Consider the following 13585-nt stretch of genomic DNA (forward strand, 5'->3'; position numbering starts at 1 on the left):
TTTTTGTCCCTAATATTTGAATTTTTTTCAAAAATACTCTATCGTTTAATTTTATTCAATTTTGTCCTTAACGTTTTCGATTTGTGTCAAAATTATCTTTAAACGTTTTCAATTTTGTCCTAACGTCTTACATAAAATTAACATTCAGCGATAATTTTGATTCAAATTGAAAATATTAGGGACAAAATTGAATGTAACTAAGACGTTAAGGATATTTTTGAAAAAAAAGCGCAAATGTTAAAAGACAAAAAAAATTACTTACCTTTATTTAAAATATAAACATAAGAAGATATTTGCTAAATTTATTTTCAATATAAATTGATGTACAGGTAATGTCCAAGTTGGAACTTCTGAAAATCACCTCAAAAGGAGTCAAATGGTTAATGAACAACAGAGGCAAGTATCGCTTTAACTCTTTGAAAGAGCTTTACTTGAGCCAATGGCAGAGTGATCATGAGACTTTATACTGCTTCCTCCACACTATTCCTAATCTACAAACCTTTGAATTGAGTTTTGATTCTAACATTAGAGAGTTCGTGCCAAGTGAAAACACCTCTTCGCAGCAAAGGTTGGGAACCGTATTACTTCTTAAGGAATTAACTGTGGGCACGAGAGATGGAGGATATTGGATTTGAAAGAGATCCTGCTCTTCAGAGATCACTGCAGCGCCTGAAATTATATTCCTGCGACAAATTGAGGAGGTTGGCACATTCCTCCGTGTCCTTCAATCACTTGACATACTTGGAAGTGAAGAGCTGTCATAAATTGAAAACTCTAATGACATGCTCAACAGCAAAGAGTTTGGTTCAACTCACCACCATGAAGATAGCCAAATGTGGTAAATTAAATGAAATAGTTACCAAGGATGAGGAGGGAAATGACGAGGAGATTAAAATTGTCTTTGCCAAGTTGATAACTATACAACTTGAAGGACTAAGCAACCTCAAAAGTTTCTGTAGCAACTTATATTGTGAGTTTTGGGTGTCCTTGTTAGAAAAACTGATTCTATCAGATTGCCCCAACATGAAAACGTTCACCGCAAAGCACATAAGAGCACCCAAGCTAAAAAGTGTACTTGTCAGAGAAAGATTTGGCGAGGAAGAGAAAGGGTATTGGGAAGGTGACTTGAATGCCACCATTCAAATGATAGATAAGGTACTCTGTCAGCTCATTTATGATATATGCTCCTTTTCCAAGCCTTCTGATGTCCTCTTTTTAATTGTGCGCCTCCTTCTTAATATCCTTCCACTTGTATTTGCTACATTGCTAAATATTGAACTAAACTGCTACTTTATGTTATTTTCTATATTAGTCATATTTAGACATGCACTATATTAAATTAAAAATCTTTTTTCATATTCTCTAGTTTTTGTTAATTTTATTTATTAAATCATATCACTTTTTAATTGTATATAAAACCAAAAATACATATTGTAATTTACAGAAACTTGATTCTCATAAGACACATCTATTTATAGGTTCATTTGCAGCTTTCAAATCGTCAGAGTTACAAGTATGGCGTCAAGATAAAACATTGGTGCAAGTGAATATGTTTCGCAATGTAAAATCTTTGGTTGTGAAGAGATGTGATTATCTTGCGTATGTAATTCCATTTCATTTGCTTCATTGCTTTAAGAATTTGGAAAATCTGGAAGTTGCCGATTGCGATGCAGTGCAAGTCATCTTTAATATGAATGACGACAGTAGCAATAAGGTGACAACAGCTATGGGCATGTCCCGTTTGAAAAAAGTGTCTTTAGAGAATCTACCAAATTTGACACATGTGTGGGACACGGATCCCAAAGGAATGATTCACTTCCAAGTTCTTCAAGATTTGAGAGTTGATAGATGTGATAGTCTTGAGTATGTGTTTCCATCATCCATGCCTAAAGATTTTGTCATGCTGAAAACACTTTCAATAAACAATTGTGATCAGTTGGTAAAAATATTTGCAAAGGATAAAACAGTCTCAGAATTAGAAGACACCCCCATAAAGATTGTGTTTGATTCTCTAAGTTTTCTGTACTTATCAGAAGTGCCACTGCTCAAATACTTTTATCCGGGACTACACAGGCTTCAATTTCCAAACCTAAAAGAACTATATATACAAGTGTATAAATGGATGGTATTCGATTGTCAAGAGGCGAAGACTTCTGTAGAAGATCAGCAAGTTCTAATTCCACTTGAACAGGTACTTCTTATAACGACTTTGTCTATAATTTTATTGAAATTAGTTTAGATTAACCATAGACAAAAAGGCATAAATTTATATGATGTAATAAAAATTATTGATAAGGAACCAATAAATAATACCGTAATTAAAGAATACAAAATACATTTTTTTTTTGGTATAATAGATATAACAGAAAATAAAATATGCACTAAGTCGAGGAATGAGATTCCTATACACTTGAAAACGGTTAGTTCCACAAAATAGTTTGAAATTGGTTTAGTATGTTATAGTGTTGAATTTTATAGTAAGAATAAAAAAAAATAGTAGTACTATAGAGTCAACACATTTTGTGATCTATAGTCATCAATTAGGGCAAATCACAATATTAAACCAAATGGAAGGAAAAATTACAGAATTCTACTAAAGCAAAAAATGTAACAGGAATCACCCAAAAGCATGTTTCTATGTAATTCGAATCAATCTAAATCGAACTAGGAAACCACAAGTAATTCAAACCAGGTCAATTCGAATTAATAGGGAAGTGTAATTCGAATGTGACCAGTTCGAACTATTCATGCATGGAATTCAAGGTAGTTCGAATTCAACTAATTCGAATTATGCACAGAGTAGTTCGAATCTCACCAATTCGAATTATAAGGGAAGCAGTTCGAAATGTATTTTGAGAAGAGGGGATTGAGCTCTTTCTCTAGCCTCGTCTACTAGGTCTTTCTCTACAGCTTCCTCTACTCCTCCCAGAAGCAGCCGTGGACTCGGCTCGCCGACTTCTACAGGTATCATAGCATCCACCCCGTATGTCAGACGGAATGGGGTTTCCCTTGTAGATGATTTCACGGTTGTATGGTAGAACCAGAGGACGGAGACGAGTTCGTCAGCCCATGGTCCCTTTTTCTTATCAAGCCGCTTTTTGAGGCCTAGCAAGATGACCTTGTTTGCGGCCTCGACTTGGCCATTCGTTTGCGGGTGTTCCACATATGAGAATTTTTGCTTGATGCCCAAACCAGCAAGGAACTCAACGAACTTTTTATCGGTGAACTGCGTCCCGTTATCGGAGATGATGACCTCAGGGATGCTGAATCGAGTTATCACTTGTTTCCACATAAACTTCCAACAATTGGATGAGGATATGCTGGCCAGTGGCTCGACCTCTATCCACTTGGTATAGTAGTTGACAGCAACTATGAGGTATTTGACTTGCCCTGGACCTACCGGGAAGGGTCCCAGGAGGTCGAATCCCCAATGAGAGAACGGTTGGGAAGACGTCAATATATTGAGCTCGGTTGCCGGGGCCTTGTAGAAATTGGCGTGCTCTTGGCACTTGACACATTTTCTTACAAATTCTTGGGAGTCTCTCATCATCGATGGCCAGTAATAACCAGCTCTAATGAGCTTTCTTGCTAGGGCTTTGCCCCCTGATGTGGTAACCGCAGCACCCCTCATGGACCTCTCTGAGCACATAATCTGTTTGGTCGGGGTGCAGGCATTTCAGCAAGGGTTGGCTAAGTCCCTTTTTAAACAACTGACCTTGTATGATCGCATACTTGGCCGCTTTCCTTCTTAACGCTCTGGCCATCTTCTCATTGTCAGGGATTTGGCCACTTTCCAGGAAGTCGGTAATCGGGTCCATCCAAGAGGGTCCCACCCTTGTTATATGGAGAGTAACTGTCGGCTCTCTTGCTAGGCCTTGGTTGAGAGATCGGTTTCCCGCTCCTGGCTTGGTACTTTCCAGCTTTGACAAGAGGTTTGCTCGCATGTTCCTCTCTCTCAGGACGTGCTGCACTGAGACTTCCTCAAATTGCTCGGTTAGTTCCTAAACTTTTTCCAGGTATTTTTGTAGCAACGAGTCTCTGGCCTGATATGCCCCATTTATTTGCAAAGTCACGACCTGTGAATCGCTACACACTTCGAGTCTTGTGGCTCCAACTTCCTTAGCCAGGACCAATCCGCCAAGGAGGGCTTCGTATTCCGCTTGGTTGTTTGACACCGAGAACTCAAACTTGATCGACTGCTCGTAAACGACCCCAGTGGGGCTTTCTAAGATTATCCCGGCTTCGCCGAATGTTTGGTTGGAGGCTCCGTCTATGTGGAGTTTCCACCGTGTGCTCGGTGCCTCGGTTGGGTCTCCTGTCATCTCCACCAAGAAGTCGGCCATGGATTGCGCTTTGATCGCGTGCCTGGGTTCGTATTGTAAGTCGTACTGGGATAGTTCGACTGCCCAGGTCATCATTCTTCCCGCTAAGTCGGGCTTTTGGAGGACCTGGCGAATTGCCTGATCCGTCCTAATGACCACTTTATGACTTTGAAAGTACTGTCGTAATCTACGGGAAGAGTGTAGAAGCGCAAGTGCTAGCCTCTCCAATTTAATATATCTAAGTTCCGCTCCTTGCAGTGCTCTGTTCACAAAGTAGATTGGTTGTTGTGCCTGCCATCGCTTCATCCGTTATGGCCAAGTACAAGTATAACGGTTCACCGTTCTTGAGCTTCCCGAGGACTGGTGGTGATGCCAGTATTTTCTTGAAGTGTTCAAAAGCCTCTTCACATGCCGGGGTCCACTCGAAAGCTACCCCTTTCTTCATCAAATTGAAGAATGGTAACGCCTTAGCAGCCGACGCCCCGAGGAAGCGGGAAATCGCTGTGAGCCTTCCCGCCAACCTCTGAATGTCCTTGACACACCCCGGGCTCTTCATCTGGAGTATTGCTTGACATTTTTTTGGGTTGGCCTCTACTCCCCTCTGGGTTATCATAAACCCCAAGAATTTTCCTGCTTCCATGGCAAAGGCACATTTGAGTGGGTTGAGCCTCATGCCGTGCTGTCGAAGCGAGGCGAACACGCTTTCAAGGTCGCTTGTGAGGTCATTAGGCCGGTTAGTTTTTACCAAGATATCATCTACGTATACCTCCACCGTTTTGCCTATAAGGTTGCTGAATATCTTGTTCATCAACCTTTGGTAGGTGGCTCCCGCGTTCTTCAGCCTGAATGGCATTACCTTGTAGTAGTATGTCCCACCTGGCATTATGAACGCCGTTTTTTCCTCGTCAGGCCAGTGCATCGGTATCTGATTGTAAACAGAGTAAGCATCCATGAAGCTCAGATACCGGTATCCTGGCACCGCATCGACAAGCGCATCTATGTTGGATAGGGGGTAGGAGTCCTTGGGACATGCCTTGTTAAGGTCGGAGTAATTCACACACATCCTCCATTTTACCATTGTGCTTTCTAACTAGGACTACGTTCGACAGCCAGGTCGAGTAATCGAGCTCTCGTATGAACCCCGCTTCAAGGAGGCTAGCTGTCTACCTGGCCACCTCCTCTACTCTTTCTTGTGACATTTTCCTTCTCCTTTGGGCTATTGGTTTGACCTCCGCCCTGACTGCCAAGCGATGAGACATGATCTGGTGGTCTATCCCAGGCATGTCGGCTGGCGTCCAGGCAAAGAGATCGCCGTTAGCCCTGATCATTTCCATTAAAGGTTCTTTCAATTGGTGTGGAAGGTTTCTGTTGACGAAAGTAAACTTTTTCTCGGAGTCGCCAACCCTGAACTTCTCTAAGTCTCCTTCTGGCTCGGGTCTAGGCTTGTCCTCGACTCTGACGTCCAGGTCGGCGAGGAAGACTCCCGACGCCTCTTTGGATTTCTTTCTTAAGGAGAGACTGGCGTGGTCGCAAGCGACTGCCGTTTCCAAGTCCCCTCTTATGGATCCCACAGATCCGTTATCAGTGATGAACTTTATTACCAACATCTTTGTGCTGATCACTGCCCCAAGATCGTTGATGGTATTTCTCCCAAGGATGATGTTGTAGGCTGTGGAGTCTCGGAGGACCACGAACTCCGCGATTACCGACCTTTTCCTCTGTCTTGACCCTATGGATATAGGCAGGGAGATTATTCCATCAGGCTTGATGAAGTGGTTGCCCAAGCCTACTATACCGTGCTGGTGGGTTTTTAGATCGGCATCTCAGAGGCCTAGGGCATCGAACACGTTGCGGAACATGATATTCGAGTCAGCGCCAGTGTCCACGAGGATCCTTTTGACCAAGCCGGTCCCTACCCTACCCGTGATGACCATTGGAGGGTTTTCCGTGATCTCATCAAACCATTGGTCGTCCGGACTAAATGATATGGGTGGGGTCCTCTTAGAACTTGGCGTGGGGCTAGACGACGAGACCGCTAGGACTTTGGCATCCTTTTTGTGTGCCGACTTCGACCTCGGAGCCGCGTCTTATGAGTAATTATCCAAATCAGTCTTCAAGAATTTTAAAAATGGATATTTTAGCTTCTAAAAAAAATTAATACACAGATCAATCTTCAACATTTCTTTCAGTAGACATAACACTTTTCTATTTATTTTTCGATATGACTCACTAAATTCTTCAAGTATTTATTAAAAAAAGAATATTAGTAGATATTATAATCAAATTAACTTTTAAAGTTAAATTAAACATATTTGATTTCTAAAATTTATCTTGATATTCTCTTCTACCTATTGCACATAAGTCCTTGTTTTATTTTGTTTATGATAACACTCTAGATATTCTTAAAATACTATAGATTTTCACGAGTTTTCCAGCTAAGAAGCCCCCGAATCTGACACCTAGACTAGCCTAGTCTTATAATCTGATCTCTCGAAAAACAAAAGTTAGAGTCTAAGACAAAAGAAACGCTAAACTAGAAAGCTGCCCAAAAGAAAGTGTTGATGTCGCTGCCTAATCGTTGTCAGAGGTCAAGTCCACGATCTCTATATCCATCTCAGGATCCTCATCGTCCTCAGAAGTCAGATCCTCAATCTCTATCTCCTCGGTGTCCTCGTCGTCAGAAATAATGATGACCTCGGGTGTACACTGGGGGCTACCATCACTGCCACCTCCTACTGAAGTTGTACCATTAGGAGAAATCTGCTCAACAGCTGATGGCTGACCAACCGCAGTGACTGAAGTCCCAATTGACTCTATGGCGAAAGGGTTAGAGGATTGAGTAAACAGATACTCTATTGACATATCCGAATCTATTGGAGAAAACTCAGGGATGGGATCATCGATGACAGGGCCAGGCTCAGACACCGCCTGACCATCCTGCTGTGCTAGAACAGGACCTCCATGCATGAAATCAAAAGGATGGTAGACAGAATCGGGATGTAACCACGATAGCGAAAAGGAATACGGTGCAACAGAATCAAAGAGGGATGAAGTTAACGAGTGATGGAAGGGATGATCTCTAACTACGTATATATGAACTCAAGGCTTCGCGGCGACCACATAGAAGTTATGAAGGGCAGGATCCTCGTACACATAAGGCTGCTCGAACTCATAGAAAATGACACTCGTCTCCATCTGAAGGGGAAAGGAAGATATGGGGTAAGAACTGGGGAGTTGTTAGTAGGGTCGGGATAAAACAAATTAAGTTGTTTTTTATAAATCGACCACGTGTCCCAGATTAATCAGACCACAACAAAGGAACATAGGGCAAACAACAATCAAGAGCAAACAATACATAATATACAACCATAAGAACGAATTCAAAATACACACAAGAGATATACGCAAACAAGTATGATGCATGTCTAGACCTAGTGCAGGTAATGAGCTCATTTGTCAGTTTTTGACTCGTGCCCGGCATTACATCTTTGCGAAATGATGATCGAATTTTTGCGTGGTCTAGAATTTCACTAATGAAATCTTGTTGCAAGTATAGCTTATAAACCAACAATAATCCTTTCATACAAAAATTTTGTTTGTCACAAGTACAAACCCCTAAAATCTATAAACCGAAGTATTTAAATCTCGGGTCATCTCTCAAAGGAATTACAGGGTAGTGTTCTTGTTATTGGTTATGGGTTGTATATGTTGGGGTTAGAGATGAGAAACAAGAAAAGTAGATGGCAATGAAATCTAAATGAGAAAACGGTCTTGGCAAGGTTTGGAGGTCAAGGATCTCTATCCTTATCACTAACCACAACCATTAAATCATCCTCTAACCAGTGACTAGTAAAGGAAAGTCAAATGAGCTATATCAATCCAAGTCCATAAGTCCTAGCTATCCACTAAGTCAATTAGTGAGAACTAGAGTCAATGGTTACCAATAATCAATTACTTGGACATTAGTGGCCCAAGAGTTCCTAAATTACCATCCCAAGCCAAGAACATAAAATTCTACTCTAACATCCTTTCAAGCATTTCATCAAACACTTGGAAGGCATTAAAATTAAACAACTTGAATTACAAGAATTAAAGAGAGATCTAATTACAAAAGCAAGAGATCAATAATAGAGAAGCGAAACAATTATAAAACAACAAAGAACTTATCAATTGCATTGAAGAAGAAATGTAGATCTACAAAAGAAGGTTCATCAACTACAACTAACAATATAAAGGAATTACAAGAGAAGTAGAATGTTACAACTACAAGAGAACAATTAAGGATGAAAGAGAAAAATTAAGAGAGAAGAAGAAGAGGTAGATCTAGATCTAAACCTAATCCGAATTCTAGAGAGAAGAGAGAGCTTCTCTCTCTAGAAAACTAAATTAAAAGCATGTGAAAACTAAACTAAACTAATTGGTAACTTCTACATGTATTTCTCCTTCAATCCTTGGGTTAAATAGCATCAGAAATGAGTTGGATTGGACCCAAAATGCTCCTAAAATCGCTGGCCACGAGTTGTAGTATAGTGAGTCACGTGCAGCACCGATGCGTACGCATAAAGTGCATATACGCATCCTTATACGCAATGCAACTATGGCAAATATTATACCATTTCAAAGCCTCGGATGTTAGCTTTTCAACGCAACTGAAACCACGTTATTTGGACTTTTGTAGCTCAAGTTATGATCGATTAAGTGCGAAGAGGTCAGTTTGACAGCTTTAAGATTCCTTCATTTCTTCATGAGTTCTCCATTTCTACATGCTTTTTCTTCATTCCCTCAATCCAATCTTTACCTCCTAATCCTGAAATCACTTAACAAACATATCAATACATCTAATGGAATCAAGGTGAATTAAATTTAGCTATTTTAAGACCTAAAAATCATGCTTTCACTCTTAAGCACAATTAAAGAAGAATAACAAAAATCATGCTATCTTAGTGAATAAATGGGAGAAAAATTGACAAAATCCTCTAAATTCAACACAAGATAAACTCTAAAAATGGAGTTTATCACGAATGTTGTCTCTCGTTGCCATCGTTTTGGGGTATAGTGTCTGGTACACTCTTGGGTTATGGCGTCCGCACGCTCTTCGGCTATAGCGCCCATACCACTCCCACGATTAAAGTGACGGGTCACACTCTTGGGTTATAGCGCCCGTACCGTTCTATTGTCGGATAAATTGATGACAAGAAGAGTCATTGGTGTTGCCTTTCCAAACCTCAAACATCACATCACATAATCAAATACCTCTAAAGATATAATAATTCTTTATCCATAACACCACAATTAAAATCTTATTTTATAAACTATTATAAAATCAACACAGTCTTCACTGGTTACTTTATAAATTATTCAAACTATTTTATAAACTTTCGAACACCCAAAACTTCATTAAAAATAAGTAAATAGGGCCCGATTTTTTCATTTTCAAAATAAAATCTTTTTCGTTCAATTAAAATCTTATTTCTCCTAAAACCGTCTTCCGATTTAAACTCTTTATTGCAACCTATTATTTTTTTCTTTAAAAACCAAACTCAATTAATTTCAATAAAAATTCATATATTTATAAATAAATAAATAAGTTCATTAAATCTTTCTCAAAAATTAAGACTCTGCTTCTTTTTACTCAAAAACTCCGTTTAAAATACTCATTTAGTTATCATTAATTCCAAATTAAAATCCGACCATCAGAACTAAGTTACATACTATCATATAACTCAGATTTCAGTCAATTATTCAACAACAACATCTCAATTCTTTATTTCTCAACATGGCCAAAACACAACAACAAATCCAACAGCAATTCAGCTAAAATTTCAACAGTTACCAATTATAGATTTGAGCAACAGACGTCAACAAATAATAATCCAACCACATATATCAATTATTTTATAATTTTAACCGATTAAAGAGTCAAACCTACCTCTTTGAAGCGCAGAACACACACAAGATACCGGAGGAGATTTTTGATAAGTCAAACAGAGCAAAAACGTCAAAAATTTGGTGGTTTCTTCCCTCTTTTGGTTCGGCCAAACTGTTTCCTGGAAGGGGAAGCTCCACTCTATGATTTTACCGAATAAAACACACGTCGTTGCATAGAAGAGAAAGATATAATCACTTCTATCGGATCAGAATTTTTGTGAGGTCACGGATCTCAAGAAATTGAACTCAGAAAGTTGAAAAATCAACAAAATCCTCCATGCATGTCACGGCTGTTCTTGAGGGAGTGAGAGAAGATTTGTGCCCTTTATACGGTGTAATTAGTGACTAATGTCACTTAATGAAATAGGGAAGGCATGTGTCACGACGTGAGGCGCATTAAGCACGCTTATCGCATTTTTGAGCTGCTGAGTCAGTGAGGTTAAATTTTTAAATATCTTAGAAGGTAATTAAAGTAATTAGACATGGTAAAAACTCAAATAATCATCTCAAGTGGTGATATTTACTTAGAATAAAGATTGGGTAAATTACTAATGTAAATGACATTAGTAAACCTGAGCTTTTTCAATCTTCCGGGTCCAATATGAAGTGACCGTCCTTCGTCAAATAAAATTAAATAATAAAATAATATTAATATTACATTATTATTCATTTTATTTAAAGATTGCAGAAAGAAAAACATATCATAGACGTTATGTGAATAAAATATAAAACTCACATATGCGACTCTAACACGGAAACCAGGATATTACACGATGTATCCCAAGAAGTAGATCTCATCCCTTAAAATGTAACATTTTTTTTCGTATATATGTTATTCTCTTGTAAGATGTTGAACATAATTCATAAGTGTTGTACATGTTCCTTCAAGATATTGCTATAGATAATAATATCATCCACATAGACCACTACAAACTGATTAAGGTAAGATCGTAAGATCTCGTTCATCAAGATATAGAAGGTTGAAGGAGCATTAGCTAAGACAAAAGGATCTCTAACTACTCATACGATCCATACCTTGTGACATACATGGTCTTAGACTTTATCAATATTATCAATTCTCACTTGGTGATATCCTGGCCTCAAATCCAACTTTGAGAACTAGTTGGCTCCACCAAGTTGATCAAACAAATCAACTATCAAAGGAATAAGGCATTTGTTCTTGACGGTTACCTTGTTATAAATGCTCGATATTTGATGCATAGTTTTCACGAACCATTATGCTTCCTTTGAAACAAGACTGGTGTGCCATAAAGTACCTTCGATGGACGGATGAACGACCTAGCATCTAGTAGATCCTTGAGTTATTCTTCAACTCCTCACGTTTTAGGGCGCCATCTTGTATGGTACAGAGGAAGGAGGTTTTACTTCTGACTCCAATTCAATCTTATGATCCATTTTTCTCCTATGTAGTAGTTGTTTTGAAAACTCAGAGAAATCACATCCTTATTTTCTTCAATGATTTTCTTGATTTTGGGAAAAACATCTTCTCCTTCGAACGTTGATTCTGCTTGTAATAAATCCAAGTATGCCATCTCTCCCTTCTTGAACATCTTTTTGAGTTGCATAGCAAAAAGTATCGGTGGCTCCCTATTTTTAGAGATTGTAAGGACCATGCATATAGACCCCTTTTTTTTATGATGCATACGATGACTATCTTAAAATCATTCATGGATACTATTGAAAAATCTATAAGATCCTTTCAAAAATATAGTCATTTCAACCATTTTTGCTACTCCTTTAACAGGTTTATCCGTGGTATTCACAGGTTTAAACCAACCTTTTTTCGGTATTTTTCAACCCAAACATCTTTGCTTCATCAGACGTAATGAAGTTATGTGTAACACCAGTGTTAATCATAGATATGACAGGTTTCTCATTTATAAAAGCCTTGACAAAGCTTTTATTTCTATAGGGCATACCTCCTTGCGCTACACAACATTCATGAGTTGGACAAATCTAATATATTTGGTCATCTGTGATTGAACCTCTCATTCTTAAAGTGATAGATTCTAAAGTTCCTAACTTGAGACAATCTTTCATTTGATGTGGTCCTTTACATACGAAACATCCTTCTTCGGACACGAAAATTTTCTTCTTTTTTTTGTACTCTTTTTTTGAAGAATACTTTCCTTCTTTCTTAGTTGAGAAACTCTTTACTTTGTCTCCCCCATCTTTAGTAGAATTAGACTTGGAGGAAGACTTGAATTTAGAGTCTCCTCGATGATACTTGGTGAGTGATTCGGCCTCCATAATGGCCTCATCGACATCCTTAATATTTCTTCTTTGTAATGCTTTCTTCCCAAAGTTAGAACCCATCAATAAAGAAAAACAATGCATTCTCTTATGCTAAGTTAGGAATTTGAAGCATGAGAGTAGTGAACTCCTTTAAGTAGTCACTAATCGTACTCTTATACTTTAACCTCCTCAATTTATTCCTTGCTTTATAGACCACATTATCAGGAAAGAATTATCTCTTTAACTCTCTTTTAAATTTTTTCATGTGGTTATGTTGTAGGTACCCTTCTCTACATCCACTTACTTCCTCCACTACCATAAAGTAAATGTTTGGTTAGAATTTTTCCTGTTCAAACCAAACTTGAGTTCCCTCAAATAGCTTCAAAAGGTTCTCAAGGTTTTCTTCTATTTGGAGCATGTTTTCTTTAAAAACATCTGATTCTCCCAACACATGAGCTTCGAGAGCCTCCTGTCATGTTCTATCATTTGAAAGTGCACATCCATAAATGATAGAATATTCTTAAACAAAAAAAAAATTCTCTTTTCTAAAAAGATAGAGTACTTATCTCTAGGCTTACTTAAAGAATGAACCTTCTTACTTTTTCATTGAGAAGGAATAATATTTTTTTTAAGTCTTAACATGGTCTATGATCACACAAAATTCCATATCCATGAACTACTTATACTTCCTCTTGAACTTTGCTTTGATGCCAAATTGTCTCGATTTTAGACACACTCTAACGCTAACGTGCCGACACTTGGACTCACTCAATGTTAATCTCTTGAGCTAACCCTCAATATTTAACAAAAAAGTTAAGAACACAAGAAAACACAATAAAAATAAAAGTTGGTAAAAAGAACACTTTACTATCATAAGTGCTTGTTACAAATACCTTATACACTCAAACACTAACTTTCATCCTTATTTATAGTCATTTATATTCTCAATGGATAGTTAGAATTAAGTCTAATCAATAGTCCAAGTCGAGTATTCAAAACATTTATTACAGATATCTAACCCACTACATTTTTATAAACTTTTTAAAATTATTTTAAACTACTAGTTATATTTTTATATA

At 38.2% G+C, this 13585-nt stretch overlaps 1 protein-coding gene across 2 annotated transcripts in view; it reads left to right on the plus strand.

Moving 5' to 3' along the window:
- The window catches only part of LOC107626022, a 56545-nt gene that overhangs the window by 1402 nt on the left and 41558 nt on the right, over window positions 1–13585 (plus strand). The window lies entirely within an intron of this gene.

Source organism: Arachis ipaensis, chromosome B02 (assembly GCF_000816755.2).
Source record: "Arachis ipaensis cultivar K30076 chromosome B02, Araip1.1, whole genome shotgun sequence".
Classification (NCBI taxonomy): domain Eukaryota; kingdom Viridiplantae; phylum Streptophyta; class Magnoliopsida; order Fabales; family Fabaceae; genus Arachis; species Arachis ipaensis.